Below are 20,654 nucleotides of genomic sequence, written 5' to 3' on the forward strand. Positions count from 1 at the left end.
GTTGCGGGAAAAAGTGAGGGGGGCATACATAGTAGTGGGAGGGACACAACACTAAAGGGGGCGGGATTGAGAGAATGAAAAACGAGTACTCAGATTATGAGGCAAGGCTGGAGACAGACCTGAATGGAAGAAGGCGGTGCCGGAGGGGGCAGGGCTGTGGGAACGGCTGGAGAGTTTAGGGTGTGTGGCTGAGAAAATGGAGGCTGGGCCGCGGCAGCCAAGGGCAAATGTGTAGGGAAGAGGGCTGAACTGGACGTGGGTGGGGCCACAGGGAACGCGGCCTCCTTTGCTTGTGAGCTCTGGGCAGAACTACTCGGTCCTAACACAAACCTGCCAGGAAGGAAGAAAGACTGCTTTGGTGAGCGCATTTTCTTTCAGTGGTTAGCCGTTCATATGCATTTTATTGTATGTATAGTGCTTATACGGAGAATTCTGGCGTCTTATCTCTGAGCATAGGTGTAGCCTCCCTGGTGCCCACTGTCAAACTGCCTCTGTGGCTGGCACACTCAAAACGCGAAGCCCGCATGGAGCTAGGATGGGAGTCTAGGAAATACATGAACCCCCTGAATGGCACGCAGACATGCTGTGAGCACCCGCGTCGGTCCAGTTACAATCTCTAGTAGCTTTCTTTACATTATTATTTAAAATAAATATTACCCCTGAAACTCTTTTGAAGCGGCTCACTCTAAAACAGTACCCTTCTATATATGCATACTCTTTTTGCGCTTTTGGAGCACAACAACGCTGGGCAGTATTTGGGCACTATCGTATAGCATATTGACTATTTTCCACACGTATTCTGTCTGGATTCCCTGGAGTGTGGCCGTTTCTGGCTTCTTCGTTTGCCGGTGACACACGAGTCTGCACTGTCCCTGTGCATGGAAACTGTTGCGCAGCACTGGGTGCTGCCCTCTGACCTTTGCGTGCCCTAAAGGCAGGCTCGTCCGCTCAAGGTCCCGTGGACCTCAGCAATTACACTCATATGTCTGGAAAGGCGACACCGGTGATTTTGGTGAGCACGAGGAGTCACTTCAGGGTAAAAATTAACCAGGTCTGTTGCCATTTCTGTTTCAAGGTTGTATCAACAGAATTCGAGGTTACTCTGACCGAATCTGTGAGAATTTGGATACACGCGACCTTTAACAAATACCCTTAGTATGTATAATTTATAAAAACTTGTTTGTGGACACATGATGGCATTCAGTTTGATGACAATTAAGGTCTGGTCGTCCTGAGCACTCCCGTTTACGCCACAGTCAGACTTCAAACTGATTTGAGGTTTACTACATCTGATATTGCAAGGAACAGATAAACAGAGATCAAACCATGTTGCAAACTCGGCGATGCTGTTCATCGGAGACCATTTGATGGTCACTTGGACTGCACCTTCCTTCAAAGTGAAATCTTTTGATAAATGGTGGTAGGGATGGCCCGTAGAGAGCTATTGACGAATGCATGCTTAATTTTCTTACACAGGAAATACGTTGTGCACCGCTTTGACTTCTGATCACAAAAACAATATTATTGTCTAGTTGTGATTGCATCCTGGACCTCTGGAGAGAACGACCATTCAGCACAAGCAAACGCGTTCCAGGACAGCGAGATTTCAGCCTGTCATCTACTGATTGCCCGCCATCGCTCCCTTGCTGTCATCTCACCGATGCTGACTCCCAGGCATTCGCACAGCACACCGGCTCCCAGAGTAGCCATCTGCAGCGTGCGACCTTTCACCCACTTTTGCAGCAGTCACGTGTCTGCTTGCTGTGGGGGGAGGGGCAGAGTCAGGGAGGCAGTGGCACTTTCATCCTCGCTACGAAGCCTGAGCGGAAGGACTCACCGGGCGGGTGGAAAAAAGACGCTCGCAGTAGTAACCGGTGCCCAGCAAGCTTCTGCACTGGTGAGGAGACTTTGAGGGGTGACTTGGGGGGCGGGTTGCGCTATTGAGTGGTGGTGTTGCGAACGGAGGCGGGTCAGCGCTGTCACTGCAGTATTTAGCAGTACTCCGTAGCATTACGCTTCTGCTGCCGCTGTGAGGGCATGCGGGGAGAGGTCAGGTGTTCAGATTGTCAGGGTAACGTAAGCTGCATCCTCAGCTTTGACGAGTGGGCTGAGGGGTAAGTCTACTCGCTCTATTGCTTTTAGACTATTCCTTGCGTGATTCTTTCAACCCACCGCTCTCGCGGGACGGCTGGCCTATCGCAGAGAGAATCGTAGTTTCAATGGGGATGTTATCCCTTTCTAGGACAGAAGGAGAAGAGAGGTATATGCGATGAGAAAGGATAGATATATAGAATTTTTATTGTTTCAAGTTATTAAAAACCATTGCAATATAAAAACCACACTAAAGATAAAATACATAGCGTGATCATTCCTTAGATAAAACAGCATGCGATTGTGTTAGGGACTGGTTTCCCTAAAGTGCAAGGTGCAATAGTAATCGCATACAAAAACCAGTGATCCAGGAAAAAACAACAACCCTAAGTTTATAAAAGAGGAGGCCTGCCCCAAGAATCGCTACAGTAACTTCTGAGCCAGTTAAACTGTTGCGAAGAACGACTAACCAGCCCAGCGAGCAGCCTCTATGCAATTCAATTCAATTCAATAGTTCTTTATTCGATGGTTAAAAATCATCATAAAAGATTACACAATTATACATTAAGAACAATATTAAAACAATTCATAGAACATTGAATGATACTATATATGTGCAAATATATCAATGGTCACATACCAATCTCAGAAGTGGATTGCCTAAAACTAACACATTGCCAATTCTACAGGCTACCTGGAAGGGGCTACCCTCTAGAGACTCTGAGTCTAAATGCAAATTTTAAGAAACTCAACACTGCACATAAAGTCAATGGGTCACTAACCCTTTGTAGAAAAGTCAAGGCCTCCTTTGCCCGAGTGAATCTTTCCTTTTTCAAAATGCCTATCAAAAATCTGCGTCTAGGGAGGCTATACATAGGGCATAAAAGTACAAAATGAAGGGTGTCCTGCGGAGACCTATTGTCGCAGCCGCAGGGACCCTTCTGCTCAATAGAACTATTAAAACCAGCTGGTTCAGCCAATAAATAAGGTAAAAAATTGAGCCTAAAACGTGCCATTAAAAACCTCTCTTGGGCATTATAAAGGACACACAGATATGGTTCCAACCCACTAGTCGTTACAAGCAAGTTATGGGCGCTCACCGAGGGTTTAGTCTCTTCTAATGTGCTCCTATCTGCTGCTCTAAGCTCCAGGAAGGTTCTCTTTAGTTTTAACATATCCTGTGCTGTGATCGATGAAGGCTTAAGGAACATCTCTGAATAACCCATGTTTTCCAAAGTATTCTTGATATAGCTAATCCATGGGATTTTCAGATATTTGTCTCTTCCCCGACAGTCTTGCATGATCGTCCTACTCAGTGCTGCTTCAGGATTCGTCCAAAGTTTCAGCCAAGCCAAAATTGGTCTGAACTTGATCAGATCCTATATGTAGGGTCTTCCAAGTTCTTTGTGGGCAATAAGAGCTGGCGTGCAGTTGGGGACGTTCAATATCGAACGAAATATTTTGTTTTCTTCCCTTTGTATACCATCCAAGTTTATGAAACCCCAAACTTCTGAACCATACATAGTTTTTGGGCAACACATTGAACCATACAAATTAGTTGTTTGTTCTGGGCTCCAACGGCCAACTTTTCTCCCGTAACCGGAGATTGCACCAAAAGATGCAACCAATTTTCCACTTCTTTCTTGTGCAAGGGATGTGAATTTTAAGGAATCGTCAAATAGCACCCCTAAATAAGAGAATGTTTGCACCCTTTCAAGCGTATGGGTACCAATCCTATAGGTAAAGCCGGTCAATGGCCTATGGCCTGCTGTCATAATATATGATTTTTTTAGATTGACAGACAGGTCAATTGTCTCCATGAATTTAACGAACCCATCGATGAGGATCTGCAGACTCTTAGGGGTCCGTGCCAGCAGAACCGCATCGTCTGCATACAGCAGCACTGGGATTTTACGGGTCCCAACCCTTGGGCAATCTACTTTTAAATTATTGAGGGATTGTTCCAGGTTGTTAATGTACAGCGAAAACAAAAAAGGGGCAAGGATGCATCCCTGCCTCACTCCACTTGTGCATCCAAAAGATTCAGTCAAGCCCCCATCTTTGTTATACCGGACCCTAGCCGAGGTATCACTATGTAATTCCCTTAAAATGTGTATTAACCCCGGATCAATTCCAAGCTGGCTCATCATGGCCCATAACTTCTTCCTGTTGACATGGTCAAATGCAGCGGCCAAGTCCATGAACCCCAGGTATATGGCTTCGTTGCTGGTCTTGGTGTATTTTGCTACTAGCATATATAGGTTCAGGCATTGGTCGCTGGTTGACCTGCCAGTCCTGAATCCGTACTGGACATCTGAGATTATATTATTGTCCTCAGCCCACTCGGTCAATCGGGTCAAGACTACCCTACCCAAAATTTTAGCAGTAACATCTATCAAAGAGATAGGCCGATAACATTGAGGGTCATCCTTACTCCCTTTTTTAAAAATAGGGACTATAATGGCCGTTGACCATGAACGTGGCAAAACGGTCATAATAGCAGCGTTCAGCACTCTGGTGACAATAGGGGCCCACAGATCCACTTGACTTAAAAATAAGTCTGGGGGGATCCCATCTGGGCCCGGTGCTTTGTTCTTAGTAAGTCCCTCAATTATCAATCTAATCTCTTCCAGAGAGAATGCCACTTGATTACTCGTAATGATCGTCCCCTTCTCCTGTGATGAAGTATCTTTCCCATGGTTGTATAGCCCCTCAAAATGGGCGATCCATTGTTCAGGGAGGATATTTGCGGCAATCTCCGGGGCATTATTGTCTTGAAAACAAGGAGAGTTTATTAATCTCCAAAATTCGGTGATGTCCCTGTTTTCAGATGCCTCTCTGAGAGCCGCCCAAGCTTCCACCTGGAGTGTGACTTTCCGTCTTTTTAGCTCCTTCTTATAAGCTAGCCTACATGTTTTAACTACATCCTGGTCCCTCGGAATGCTACTCAAGGCCATTTTTAGATTTTTCAGTGCTCGTGTGCAACCCCTGTCAAACCATTTTGGTGAATCTAAATGAGGTTTCGTAGGGGCCTTGGCCAACAATAGTTCGTTCACCAAACGCGTTATTTGGTCAAACGCTTTTATAAGGCAAGCCCCATCCACCAGTGGGTCTAGGCACTCGTCGATGAAAGACTTGCCTTTTTCCATCAGGGTATTATAGAATCTGGGCCCATCTATCTTTGCCCACTTAAGCCTTCTGCCCTGTGCCGTCACAGTTTCCATAAAGATGCCCTCCACTGGCTTAGTTTTTTGCTGACCTTGGAGCAGAAGCTCCAGTACCAGCGGATTGTGATCGCTAAAAGGGCTCCACTCGATGTCTACCTTGGTAATGCGACTTTTTAGGCCTCTCGAGACAAATATGTAATCTATATAGGACGAACACCCTCTCCCCTTAAAAGTCGGGGCGATAGTTCCATCCGGTCCCGGGGTGATCCTGTCGACTGTATGCTCGCGATCAAAGGAGTGGATCAGCTTACCCCATTCCAGGCCAGTTGACGAGTGGCTAAAATGGGGTCCCTTTTCTATGGGGCATTTAGACCAGTTAGCACTAAAGGGGAACAGGCCAGGACATAGGTGGCAATTCAAGTCACCCATTACTAATAACAGGGGGGCCAAGGCACCCTGTGCGATGGCAAGTTCATATTTCAACCTGGCATCCAACTCCTTCAGAGTAGAAAGATCACTTTCCGAAGCGTTGGCATTGTACACATTGAACAAAACAAGGCCCAGCCCTTTGTTTCTAAACCTAAGGGCCTGTATGTTCCATGTGAACCAATCCACCTTAGACCATTTGCCTTCTATATTTAGGTCGATATATGTAAGCAGGCCTCCCTTGGCCCTGCCTGAAAGGGTTTTCTGGGCGGGTACAAAGAAGCATTTGTAACCGGCTATTTGGTAGTGAGTGTTATCAGTAGCCCAGGTTTCCTGCAGACAGATGATATGGAAAGGCGTCATAAACTGCTGCCATTCCTTGATGTTAAATTTTCCTGCAATACCTGCAATATTCCACGAGATAATTCTCAAGCCCTCTTTTTCAATAATAACGGGCCCTACCACTGCCGGTTCTTGACTAATAATAAGTCCCCCCCCCCCCCCCCCCCAGTTTCCTTTCCAGGGGATTGGCTCTGTGAGTCGCTAGCTTGGTTTCTTCGCTTAGTCACTAAAGTGACTGACTCTGGGGGTGTATATGCGCAACCCACTCCCTGAGTATCTAATGCTCCTTGGGTTTTTGCTAAGATCCTGGGCCTCTCCCTCCCAAATGCTGGGTGCCCTTCTTCCACGGGTAAACCATATCCCGAAAAAACTTCATCTAGCAGGCCTATATAATCCATGTCAACCTGTACTAAAGAAGAGTGAGGATTGCACAGTCAATCAATCTCCTCTAGTGACCTTAAAGGGGCGAACCTGTTTACCCAGGACTAGTGTCCTCCATCCCAGACCCCTGTAGCTTGATGTGCGAAATTCAAGCCTCTGTTTAACCCAGGGTGTCGTCCCTCGGCCTGTCTCCACCCATGATGCAGTCCCTCCTTCAGTACCTGTTGCTTTGAATAAAAGAAGCTAAGTGGCAGGGGCCTTATACTTGTCATACTTCTCGAGGGTCCCAAACTCAAAATATGCTCCACCACCCTACTGTCCCTAAAATTGGCAATGATGCAGTTTCCCTCGATAGTTTTCAGGCTCCTCCCTACCCAGTTCACTCGTCTAACCAAAAGGATTTCCCCAACCTGATTGTTGGCAATAGGTTTATTCTGGTTAAGCCAGAAAATGAGTTTATTTTTTAGCTCCTCTTGGGATTCTTTCTGTGTTTCTTTGAGTTCTGGAACCCCTGCAAACACAACGACCAACGGACAAGCCTCGGGTGGAAGGTTAATCGTGGGGAATTGCTTATATGTGGGGGAGGGGCTCTTTTCATAGGCAGCTACATCATTTATGGGGCCGGCCAAAGTCTCAGACTGTACGTCTGCATTCTGTTTTCCTGGTCCTTTATCCGGACGCCAGCTGCTCTCCCTAGCAGTGTCACTACTAGCCACTTGTCCGTGGGAGATGGGAGGCTCATGAATTTGCGCTAAAATTGTATGTGTGTTTCTACTCTCATTAGCGTTAGTCACCTTTTTAGTGACTAAGTGGGTCACTCGGGGGCTAGTGTGGGTACTCGGGGCACCTGCCAGGGGGTCTTTCGACACTCTGTTTTTTATCTCACTTGATATTTTGTCTAGTCTACTTGTGACCGGCTTCAATAGATTAACAATCAATAATTCAATCTGGGCCTGAAGGTCTAACATGATCTTATTTAACCAAATAGGAGCCTCTGTCTGGGGGCTTGTCTGGGTGGCACGCTCTATCCCACAGGAGTGTCTATTAGTTGGGTTAGTGAGTGGGGCTACACTATTAGTGATCTTTCGCTTTTTAGGGGTGCACTTATTTTTTGTGCGTGTAGCAGTGCGTTTGATATAACCTGCCTCCTTCTTCTTACTGGTGAGCGTGGGTTGGGCACAAGGGAAGTCCCTCTCACTGGTATCTAGAGTGCTGGGGGGTGAAAGGAATAAAATCTCCTGCTCCTGGTCTCGTGATCTTTCGACAAAGTCAGGGTCAGTATCAGGGGTTAAAGAGAGACGCCTCTCGGTTCGCTCGATTTCACTGGATACAGCCCCCAGCGCTCTTTTTAGCATACGGTCAATAGCCGTGGGCTGCATTATGACTGGAAAGACCGAGCTATTGGCTTCTTTCTGTACCTGGGAGGCATTGGGAATACAACGCTTAGGTCTTAGTAACCGTGTCTGACTTTTGCCGGCCATAATACAGGTCAGTCACTTATACGAGTATTATGGATAGTTTTAGTCTCCCGCCTTTTGCAGCACGAACTTTAAGTCACACTTAATATTAACAAGTCCTGCTGCAACGCCCCGGGCGCTGAAAGAGTCACAGTGATAAGGGTTATAATATGACCAGCAATGTTCACAGTGTCTCGATTGGTATTACTCACAATGAGATGTCCAGGGCGATTGATCAATAGAGTGGCCCAGCCCGGCCTCCTCTGGCCCCTGACGGCCACAGATGGCCCGCCCTCTGCCCGGGCTCAGCCCGGCGACGCCCGCGCACGTCCCGCGACGCGGGGGGAGCCTCGACTCAAGTAGCGCCTCTGGGCGCGCTTTCCGCCGGATGTGGGCGGGTCACTGAGTGGCTGCTGGGGGCTGTAGTCCTCCTGCACGGCGGCCTCGGAGCAACAAGAGGCGGCGAGGGTGACTACCGGCGACTCTGCCCCCCAGCCCTGGAGCCAGGTAGGACTGCTGCGTGGCGCTGCGTTGGCTGTTGCTTAAGGTTTGGTCCCCCCGCTCCACCGGGGGAGCCTCGACTCAAGTAGCGCCTCCGGGCGCGCTTTCCGCCGGATGTGGGCGGGTCACTGAGTGGCTGCTGGGGGCTGTAGTCCTCCTGCACGGCGGCCTCGGAGCAACAAGAGGTGGCGAGGGTGACTACCGGCGACTCTGCCCCCCAGCCCTGGAGCCAGGTAGGACTGCTGCGTGGCGCTGCGTTGGCTGTTGCTTAAGGTTTGGTCCCCCCGCTCCACCGGGGGAGCCTCGACTCAAGTAGCGCCTCCGGGCGCGCTTTCCGCCGGATGTGGGCGGGTCACTGAGTGGCTACTGGGGGCTGTAGTCCTCCTGCACGGCGGCCTCGGAGCAACAAGAGGCGGCGAGGGTGACTACCGGCGACTCTGCCCCCCAGCCCTGGAGCCAGGTAGGACTGCTGCGTGGCGCTGCGTTGGCTGTTGCTTAAGGTTTGGTCCCCCAGCCTCTATGCAATTATGTCTGATCACAGCGGCACATTTCCTACAAAATTGTAAATAGTAAAGCCAACTCCCTGCTAAAAATATCACATTTTGACTAGGGTTCAGTGAACAAATCCAGCACATGCAACAACACATACTCCCTGGCCTCTTTAACCTTGTTAAAAGCCCAAGTTAAGGGATCTCGGCGATAATACTCCATTATCACAGTTCTATAACACCTGATGTATAAAATACTACCTGTAAGTGCCAGTCTTGATCAGAGAATGGAACTGGTATTCAAACCCTACATAAATGCATTGATTAATTAGGTATAACACGCATAATAAAAATTCAGAGCACCCCATGTAAAATGTCACACAAATACAAATCTTAATAACACTAATGATTAAGAGTTTGCTGGCACTAAAGTCAGTAATTCTTTTAGCTTCTTTAAGTAATTTCACACATTGGGCTGACAACTGAGAGCTCACACCACTCAGACATACGACTATAGCTGTGTGAAATAGTCTTATGCCAAGTTTACAAAACCGGTGTTTCAGCCAGAAGGAGCTTCGATTTTCCAAAATTGGACAGACGTATGATATGTGGATGAGACTTTCCTTCTTAAAATTACATACACAACACTGCTGCTCAGTAGACCCTGATATTCTTGCACATTTGTAATCTTTTTGAGAAATGAAGCCTCATCTCAGCAGCTCTTTCTTGCCTGACAATTTCATGTGTGAGTCTAAATACATGGCTCTTCCTGGCTCTTCATACAGTGAGTCATATAAACCGGCGTGAGCTTTCTGGTACAGTTCTTGAATGTCCATGACCCTCGATTGTATCCCCGCTGTATTTAACAGCAATTGTGCAGAGAGCTTCAGGTTTAAAATGAGGAGTGCATTGTTGGGTGCCTCCACGTCTTCCATTGCATCCCTCAAGTAAAGTTTGCATGTTGGTGCTTTGTCATGGATACCTCAACATATCATTTCCTTTAGTGACACTGGAGCCTCTGTGCTTTCTGGAACAAAAGGAGAAGAGAGGTTTATGCGAGGAAAGAGGAGGATATGGGACGTCAGATGACCGAGACAACAAGCATTTGCAATGCAATCGGTCTCGCCTGTGGGACCTTATTTGTATTTAGCTATGCAGCACATTAGCCTGGCTGCTGAAACATCTACTGTTCTTTAATATGGAAGGATGTCCGATAAATTCCAAATACTGTCCCAAAGAGGCCAGTATTCATTCAACTATATAAAGCAATGGCCACTGATGAGAAGCTGGGCCAATCAAAAGTCAGCTTTATTACAAAAAAAAAGAAATGAAAACCGGCTTCCAGTCAATAAGGACTGTTTCTCAACAGGCATTTGCGTCTTTGCAGGGCGCTGGCAGAGGCACGACTGTTTCCAACCGAGGTAGGAATTTTGTAGGTTCGCAGCACTGCACACACAAAGGGTACATCATAGGCTTCAGCAATGAATCTTCAGTTGCCAAAAAATGATGCATATTACACACATGTACAAACACAAAAGAACATCGGTTGCACTGGTGCACAAATATAAAGCTTCCTTCAAAACAAGCACTGGCGAAGACAATAAGTCTGGCTTTAATGTGCTAATGGACGTAAAGACAGACATTCACAAATACAATTTACATACATTAGCATGCACAAATGCTCTTAATCACGTCAAGGCCTACGTTGTTGGCCTTGTCACAGCTGGAAAAAAGAAGCAAAAATGATATACAGAATTGAATATGACAAACAGCGGGAGGGCTAATTTCAGACAGACCAAGTAGTCCCTCGTGCATTCCAGTGGAAGCACTTTATGGAATTATGTAGCACAACCAACACCACGAGGTTAGAGACTTAGACTCCTCTGGGTGGAGCCACAGCCCACTTTAAAATCTACATAAAGAATGTGTAACCATAGCTCTGCAGACAGCTGCGCTGTCAAGCTACACCTAAAGAGTGATTTCAGCAGAGCCAACAACAACTTCCTGCACATATAAAAACATGTAGTGAAATAGGTGTGAGTTTGTCACCCGAAGTCAACACATTCTGCTGAAGGAGCTGCACCATACACCACAAACAAGACCTGGACTGGAGGCAGAAATTTATGGAAGCTGAAGTGCCATTCTGCAGCTACCCACGGAGTCCGCTAATATCAAAGACCGGTGCCACCGCATAAGCCTTCCCCCAGAGCCGGTCCTATGAAAATTGTCATGCGTGCAGCATGATTATATTCAACTGCATTCAAACAAGTAAACAGTCAGGGTGCCGGAAACTATACATTCACATGTTCAAACACACTGCATAACCATGTGTGGAAGCATGGCCAGAGTACACGAGTGCACAGCTATACGTAGGCACATATTGAAAGTGCACGTAAGTGTAGGATCAAGTGTAAATGCCACTTTCATGTGCACTGACCCAGAAAGTAACACTGACTCGCGTAAAGCAGCGGTATGTGGCGCCCTTTCAGACCGTGTTGGTGGCCTTAAATGTTACTCAGTTTGGCCACCTTGGCTCTACACCGACCTTGGACCGGGTGCAGCTGTCTGCACTGCAGGACTTCAGGGTTCCCTGCTACAAGGGTCTGTACATACGTGCAAGCTCTGCAGAGTAAACTACACGGTCCCATGTGCAAATACACGCATGGACGTTAAAATACTCATGCACGAGGTGTGCATGCAGCTATTTGAGCAACATTGGTACACATACCTTACACTACATTCCTTTCCTCACAGACCGAGACGTGCACAGAATGTGGTTATGGCCCTCCAGTATCCCAGGTGCATTCGCGAGAAGCTCGTCGGGCACAGGTTTTCACTATGTATTCTGGGACTCAAGTTATTTTGGGAAGGCACGCGCACCAATCACTAGAACGTAAAACATGGCTTAAATAAACAAGCAACATGACCGCTGACTTCTGACCGAGGTCAGTAATGGCCAAGGAGTACTAATAGATGAGAGTTTTTGGAGGGCCAGAAGTAATGTGTAGGTGTATGTTTTAAAATTAATTATTCATACTGGAGAAGACCGCCAATGTAGCAGCATAGGCACCGTTGCGGGTTGCCGGGCAACAGGGAAGAAGCAGCTTTGAGTTCCGAGGAAGCCCCCGGTACCTTCTAACGACTAGGGCTTCCCTACGCCCGCAAAGAAGATCAGAGTGCGCCCAGGACAGAAGAGCGCCGCCGGAAAGGAAGCTGCTTCGCTGAAGGAGTGTCGACAGCCCAACGCCATCTTTGTCCCTCCGTGCACGTGAAAGCCGCCATGCGCGCGCGTGTGGGCATCATGTGCGAAGAGTTGCCATGCCAATGGCAAGCTTAGCACAAGATGGTGTTGGACTGTCCACAGTCCGTAGGGGCACGCGCATGCTGTCTGCATTGGACAGATGGCGAGAGCAGCCATCTTTGTCCATGTAGGCGCGTTGCATGCAAGCGTTGGGGAGAATCGATTCCAAAAGGTCTCTCTGACGAGAGCAGCGCATGCGCTTCTTTTCGCCAGGCGAGACCTAAAAAGATAAAGTGAGACAGGAGGAGGGAGAAATATAGCCGAAAGGTTAAAGGGGAAAGAGGAGAGAATATTTGGAGCGAGTAAAGATGGAATCCGAGTAGAAGGAGCATAGAAGATTGGAGAAAGGGTGAGCAAGAGATAGAACGGAGTAGTGTGTAAAGCAAAATGTAGAGGAGGACGGTGACAGAGAGGAGTAAATGGTCAAGCGTATGATAAGAAAGCAGCGAGGGTGCCAGGTGTTCACTGATCTTTAACAACACATGAAGGATAGATTGTGCATGTCAGAAACCATCTTAGTTCCGTGGCTACACAGCAAGATGCCCGATTTAGACTTGGATGGTAATGTACACCCTTACGATTCATGGTCGTTCTAAATCTAAAGAAGAAACCACAAATTGAATTTCCTTCAGCCTAGGGATAATATTGTGAAGGAAGTAGCACCAGTAGATTCTGCTCCATTTTTAGGTCGTCTGCAGAAATGGGATTTTTCGTAAACACCCAACCAGGAGCCTAGCAGATACTAAAATACTGCGGTGTGGGGGTGGTGGGGTGGAGCCTTGAGTACCTGCGCAGCCCAAATTGCCAATACTTTATTAAAGAAATGGGCATTTTCCCCAATATACAGGTTAAAACGTATGAAAACCATGGTTTTTATGTAAAATGGCGAAAAATACAAAATAAAGGATTCAAAATAAAAATAGTTTATAACCTCTAGTAGTGCATAGACAGTGCTGAGGATCGGTAATTCTAGTTCGGACCCTAAAACAGTAAGCAGACAGGCAGTACTGGAGGAAGGTGATGCTGCAGGTGACATTAACTACTCTTACAATGCTTCGGTACAAAACTCACTGCTGAAATCATATTTATGTGCTTCTCTATTAATATTAAAGTTCTTTGAAACAGAAATTTTGAAATGACGCATTTTCGAAATTTCCCTGCAGTTTATACGTTTCTACGGCAAATATTACTTCACCACAACATTTTGTATATTTTTCTCTTGGCTTCCTTTTTTTATTTAGTAAAGTGCTTCTGCGTCACGTAGGCATAAGAAGACACAGAAATGTGAATGCAGCTACACATCTCAAATTGTTCTTACAGTTTGCTTGGTGAACATAATGATCATTTGCAACTTGTTTTCCAGCTTTTCTTGCAGCAGTTTGAAGACTGTGGTTCTCTGACAATGGGTTTACACATTCCTCTGAGAGTTCAACCTCCTCTGTTTGTTCTAGAAGACTTCTCAGCAATGTAGGAAACTGTTTTTTTATTGTACCCCCGCCACCACCTTTTGCCCCCTTTTTAGCTACTGGATACAGGGTTTCTTTTTTTAACTCTGACAGTGCACTAAGGCCTGCTAACTGGACCTCAGTGCCAGTGGACTTTCCTTGCAACAAGGTAATGTCTAATTGTAACAAAGTTGGCAAAGAACTTTAGCACTCCTGTAAGTCCCTAGTAAATGGTGCCTCTGGTATCTATGGCATTGATACCAAAGAAGGTCCTTAAGGGCTGCAGCATATCTTATGCCACACTTAGGGACCCACACAGACTTCCATTGCAGGTTGTGTGACATGATGCAAACCATGAGTGAAAACATGACATGGCACACTCCTGTTTTGCTTGCCAAAATCACTGCATTTAATATAAGTAATTCACCTCCATATAGCAGGCTTTTGAGGGTGCATTATATTTTACGGTAGGATATATCTGCATCAGTAGATATCCCTATGTGCTGTCTAGTTCTATTACTAGATATTGCAAGTGAACGTGGAAGCCATCTTAAGGTATGTACTGGGCATTGGCCAAAACGAGTTACCCAGCTACATAATAACTTCACTGAAACATGTGGTGTTTGGTTTTAAACACCTTGAATTAATAAACCCACACAGATTCCAGTGACGGATTTATTAATGCATGCACCCAGAGGGCACCCTAGAGGTATCCCATGAACTCTACTAGTGTGCTTGCTGATTGAACCTGTCCAGCCTGCTACCACAGACAAGTTTCTGACCCCTAGGAGGTGAGAGCCCTGCTCTCAGAGACCAGAAACAGTGCCTGCTCTGGCAGGCTAGTAAATTGGCATGTCAAGACAGGGAGCTTCAAAGAGCACACCACATTTGATATGCAAGCCTGGCTTCCACCCCCTGCCCTGAGGTCCATTTGGCACCAGGACAAGCGGGATGTTAGCTATGCAAGGAGGCGTTTTGCACCTCCAGGATAATCACATCTGTACATGAAAATTAGGATTTCACCATCTTGATTGTGGTGAAGTTAGTAACTCGTGTGTAGAGGAAAGGAGGACAAAGAAGCGCCCATGACGTGAGAACTGAGGAGCAGCAACTGACTTGACACCAACACTGCCAGCCTGCTTGCTGTCCCCGACTGTTGCACAGATCCGGATCGCACAGAAAGCTTTGTCACCTCCAAAAGCTGTGGAGGAGCACACACCTTGCCTGCAACATCCCCCTTGGAGCAGAGGAGCTGCTTCCCTGTACTGTTGCAGCCACCAACAAGCATTTGCAATGCAATAGGTCTCACATTTACGTGAGTTTTAGTTATTGACATTGTAAATGACAATGCCTTTTATTTATGTTTTGCGTTTTAAAACAAATAAAATGCATTGTCATTTAGAATACTAATAGCTTAAACTCTCCAAATGCGAGAGTTATTGCATTGCAAATGCTTCCCCCAATGCGCCTAAGAGCAACATGGAATTACTCTGATTACTCCAGAGTCATTGAAATTCTGTCCAGGTCTAGTCATTATGTGGGCATCGTCAAGGTCACAGGTGTCTGGGAATCTGTGCATATAGCACTATAAATAGATGAATACAGGTTTTATCATTAACAGAGCTCCTGTGTGTTTTGGATATTAACAGGAGTAAATTAAGAGACAGTCTGTGCATTACTGTTCGGTAGTAACGCAGTGGTTAAAAAATTAAGTCACAATAGTGACATGTAGCCACCCCTGCTCTATACACTGTGTAGCCACCCCTGCTCTATACACTGTTTCCTCTCCCCTCCCCCTCCTCACTAATAGCACCTTAGTGGCACTTTAGTGTACTTGAGTTGTATCGTCAGAAGTTTTAAAGACAAACCCTGCAGTTACTGAAGGTAGCTCAGTCTCTGGAGTTCGGTGCGATAAAAATATTAAAAAATCACGCAAATTTAAGAAAGCATTTCAGTCAGCCTCAATCCCAATAGCTTTAGTCTTACTCCAGGAGAGAACTCCTATTAACTACAGGCAAAGAGCGGGGCAGTGCTCTGGCCAGAAACAGCATTCACCTGAACTCTGGATTTGGGGAGCACCTTCAGAAGGGACAGGGCACACTGTGGGCAGCTACGGTGGATACAAGTGAGAGGACCTAACTCCAGATACAGGATGCACCGGCCTCGGAGTGGGTGAAAGCAGTAGTAAAGAACTTGCGACAGTAAGGGAGGGCGAGGAGAAATTCTTGATGAAAGCAGGAGCCAGACCTCCAGTGGGTAAAAGCGAGAGAAGAAAACATCCCATACAGTAAAACTCCCCAGAGAGCTGTAAAGACACCTCTTGCAACCAGGCCTGACTCCTGAGTGCCAGTAAACTCACCCACGGGTGACATGTTAAAATCGCCTCACAGCATGTGAGTAGGTATTTAAGGAAGCCGGTCAGTGAGTCTTAAGCCCTTCACCTAGCCCAGCTCCATTAAATACAACTATTACCAACCAGCAAACAGCTCCTGTTGTAACTGTGGAAAATACCAAGCTCTTAGTCCAAGTCAATCCAATGCCTAAACCTGTCATCGAACAGCAGTCTGCAGAGAACTTCCACCCACCCAAGTAGTGCCTAGAGCTGCGTTGTGCGGTGTAATCTGTGAGGAGCTACACTTTTAACCATGGGGAAGAGATAGGGCAGGAGGGTACGCAGCTGCCCTTACCGAGAGCCCCGCCCCGTCAGGAGACAGAGGAGGGAAGACGACCCCCACACCCAAATAATGCCCAGCGCCCCCAAGGGTGCTCTGGAGACCTTCTTGCCAGAACTGGGGATGTTGTTTTCTGTGATTAAAGTCATAAGAGATGTGGTGCAAGCCCTGGAGACCTTCTACTCTGTCACAGACTCTGTTGGCAGGCAACTCCTTGAAATATACAGAAGGTGGCGACCGGGAACTTCAGAGGTGTCTGCTGGTTGGCAACACAGAACAGATCATGCCGACCTCTTTGGGGACGGACGAGCACCTTCAGGAGAACGTCTGTCTCCAAGATGGAGCGACCTTAACGCTCAAAGAACACTTGTACATTATTTAAACAAGCATTGGCATAGCCAATAGGTCTCGCTTTCAGGACCATATAAGTGTTTAGCCATGTAGCACATTATCCTGTTAATAATCCGGCGATACAATTTTACGCCCTATGATGTTTAAGGACGCAATCCCTGTGTGTCATGGACAGAAACATGCTTTGTAATGTACCGTGGTAACACTGGGCTGCAGAAGTCAGTGCAGAATATCAGTCTATGCAGTTCGACCAGTGGAGATGTCTGTTAAAAAAAACATATCTTCCACTCTTGTGCTAAAATGCAGGCTTGTGCAAATGGTGGCAGCACATCTTACTGTAAGTACACCAGCCGGAACATGTGAAGTATTCTAAAGAATCCCCCACCAGGGACCTGTCAAGAGCTTCCCCCATTGCTTAATGAGCTGACAAGTCACTAATGGAACACACTCGGCTCAGCTCCTGATTTAGGTGTGTGCCAAACCACCATATTCAGGGCCCCTAGAAATGTGCGGCAGGGTACGGACAAAACCAATACACACTGTGTTGGGAGTAAAAGGTTGCAGTTTAATAAACAATTAAATTTTTATGGCCCCCTCGTAGTCGGCATGGCAAAGATTTATGCACGTGAGGTGCTGGCGATGAAGAAAGTAATGTTTCTTTAGTCCACGTTCCCGAACCCTTTAAAGGGCTGACGTAGCTACTGCCCCTTTAAACACCAATTGCCCCTTGCCTTTTTACCCTCAACAGCACATCCACAGCCCCCCACAAACCATTTAGAGCTAGGCAATTAAACATGCCACGTCGCCACCAACAAAACACCGCATGCAGCCGCGTAATTGTTAATAATGCGGCTCAACGAGGCAGGCTTATTAGGCCGGGCAACAGAGCAGAATGCAATAAACAGCAAGTGATTTTGAATAACATTATTACAGATAATGCTAAACGAATATATTCCACTCAGCAGCTGTGCAGCGCCAACTATGACTCTGCAGCGCACTGCAATTTTTTTTTTATAGCAGTTTTATAAAGCGCAAACTCGACACAAAGGTATCAGAGCGCTTTACATGAGCACCAGTTGCATTACAGACTGACGCATTCATTTTTAGGCGCGTGGAGATTACGTTATTTGTTCAGAATCACAGGATGTTTTGAGTCTCCAGCCAGACTCGTACCTGGTCCCCAGCTTAAAAGTCAGCCGCTCTAGCCGTTAAGCCACACATTGACAATGAGTGGGCAACTTGACTCCTCTCGGCACCTGCACCACATTCATGTTGGCACCCATCCCCTGAGAGTAAGAATGATAGCAGTTTGCTGTACAAATGTTTGGAACAAGACATGACACCCTATCATCTAGGATATAACGTTTTGGGCTGAAATGTTGCTGAAATTTGTGTTTACTGTTGCCCATGATGAATACAACAGTCTGTAAAACTAACATCAAATTGCAAGCAGAAAGAGGGTTTCGATTTGAGGGCACTACAGACGTACCACGTGGTGTAAATGTGCTAGGCTACTGTCAGCAGTGCAGCTGCTGTTTGCAGTGGCGCTGTGCCCCCAGAGTGTGAGGTGGCAGTGCACCCTGATTATTTCTGTCCTTTACTATCCAACTGGTGGGAGAGCAGCCGTTTGCTTGCGTACGGGCTATTGGCGTCCTTGCTACACGCTGTCTGGGCTAAAGGTCACAGGATACTTGGCATCGGACTAGGAGGCCATGCCCTCTCATAAGCAGACATAGATATGACGTGCTTCTTGATTTTGCTTTTAAAATCAACTAAAAAAATTCTACCTCAGCAGAAAGGAAGGAGAAGGAATGTCTGGAGCCAAGTAGGCCTGGCGTTAGTGGCAATGCAGCGATAAACACATGGCAGCAGGCAGCACAGACTATCAGTGTTACGTATACGAGCCACGCACTTTGAAACCATTACGCCGGTCCGCCGTCAGTTAAATAAACAGAGGAAAGAGCAAGACGCAGCTAAGAGAACGCGTAATGTCTGCTGAGCTGAAACAAAGCACACGTTTTTAGCAAAATCGTGTACACGGTTTTAAGACCAAAGAGAGAGGATGTGAGCAGATATAAACAAACATACAACAGCTCACGCCAAGAGAAAACTAAACCAGCGAGGCCACGTGGCGACCGCTCTAATTAGAAACATGATCCCGAACAGATGGCGCCCCTGCTCGTAACTGCAAGCCATAGGCTGATGCATTTACTGGGAAAGGTGGGACATGCACCTGCCTTTGTCCAATTGCATGCTGTCTTTTTGGGAAAACGCACGCAAAGCCCAATATAAATAATGCCAGGAAAAAAAAAAGCGCGCACGAGCGTGTGAAAAGTCCAGAGTGATTCCAAGAGGTTGTTTTCCTAGAGCAGTGCATGCGTGCTACGCTAGGCTCGACCTAAAAAAAACGACACCTTATTTTCAATAGTGAAATGTACTGCGGTCCTGAAAGTGCAGGAATGGTTGCAATATTTCCAAATTCTGTTTGACTACAGTCTTATAATCGGCTTCATTTCTTGCTGATGCGTGACTGCCATGTGGAGAAAGCAGCCTGATCCTGGGCTCATTTACATACCCAAAATGACCACTTTGGTTTGCTTTCTTCTTTTTAACTGTCTGTTTGCTGCAGCAGTGATATGTTTGTAAATTGAGAGTGATGGGCAGTGGGCCTTTATTCCCAAGGTCAATCCGACTTTCAGGTCTTTTCAGATGAGGGATTTATATACCGCTTGCTGTTTCCATGCTGTCCTCAGTGCATTGCTGCCTTTCAGGCCCAGCAGCTGCTGGAGGCTTCCCAGTCTCTGGTTGGGTGAAGTCTGAGGAGCAGCTCATTCTCCTGTTACCCATGGGTAACTGGGTGATAGTTCCACAGCTGCTGGTATCCAGAATTTGGTGCAGGGAGCTCAGTCTCTGCTTTTCTTTTACCCACAGGTAACTAGGTGTAGTTTCCACAGCTGCTGATAGCTAATGGAACCCAGAATTTGCTGATGGAATCTCAGTCCCAGGTTACCTTTGACACCGGAGTAAATGGGTGAAATTTCCATCGCTGCTGGCACCTGCTGGAACTCTACAATCGCGGAAGGTAGCTCAGTCTTAGATTAACTTTTATCCATGGGAAATTAAGTGAACATTTAACAGCTGCTGGAACCCTGAAATCGCTGAATGGAGCTCAGTCTCTGGTTTCCTTTTACCCACGGAAACATGAGGTGAAACCTCCACAGCTCCTGGTAGCTCTTACAACCCTGCAGTCGCCGAAGGGAGTTCAGTCTCGGGTTTCCTTTTATCTACGGGTAACTGGGTGATACCTCCACAGCTGGTGATAGCTGCTGTAATCCTGCAGTTGGCGGAGGCAGCTCATGCTCTGGTTGCCCGTGGGTAACTGGGTGTAGTTTCCACAGCTGTTGTAGCTGCTGGAACCCAGAATTCGCTGATTGAAGCTCAGTCACAGGTTACTTTTCACACACGGGTAACTGGGTGAATTTTCCATCGCTGCTTGTAGCCACTGGGACCCAGAAGTCAGGGGTCACAACGCAGTGCAGGACAAACTGGACTGAGAGTGTCAGTGCAAAGATTCACTTGATTACACGAGGTGGGCACTTCCGTCCTCTGAAGACAAATTATTTTTGAAGTATTAGTCGCAGCACATACAGGAAATAATACAGCCTCTAAAAATATAAGAGGTATTGAATTGCATGCAAATACTTGTTTAGGACTTGTGCCCAGCTCACAAACGCACACTAATCTGCATATGCAAGCCTACTGAGCGCATATCCCTAACCAGCGGACTGGAGCTCTCAATACCGAGAGGGCGTTATCCACTTAAGAACCCACGGCTGTTTGCACTCGTGCAAGATGAGCAGACTAACAGCCACACCGCCACTCAACAGTAATTCATTTCCCGTCCAGCCTGTATTCACTTTCAGTTTGCCTGTCGATAGAGCGCCAAACAAAAGGCGAAGAAAATAAATATGGCAGCCTATTTGAATCGTAAAAATTAATTTACCCTCCGCGCTGGCTCGAGAGGCAGCATCG

At 46.8% G+C, this 20,654-nt stretch overlaps 1 protein-coding gene across 4 annotated transcripts in view; it reads left to right on the forward strand.

Moving 5' to 3' along the window:
* The first annotated feature begins 221 nt into the window (after positions 1-221).
* The window catches only part of CPT1A (carnitine palmitoyltransferase 1A), a 386,602-nt gene continuing 366,169 nt past the window's right edge, over positions 222-20,654 (forward strand). Inside the window, exon 1 of one of the 4 annotated variants that reach the window (XM_085644765.1) lies at positions 222-358. The gene's annotated coding sequence lies outside the window, so the exon portion shown is untranslated. Of the gene's footprint in view, positions 359-1,763; positions 1,898-20,654 lie in introns of those variants that run through there. The other 3 variants (XM_085644763.1, XM_085644764.1, XM_085644762.1) reach the window with 3 other exon arrangements.

This window comes from Triturus cristatus, chromosome 3_1, assembly GCF_964204655.1.
Source record: "Triturus cristatus chromosome 3_1, aTriCri1.1, whole genome shotgun sequence".
Classification (NCBI taxonomy): domain Eukaryota; kingdom Metazoa; phylum Chordata; class Amphibia; order Caudata; family Salamandridae; genus Triturus; species Triturus cristatus.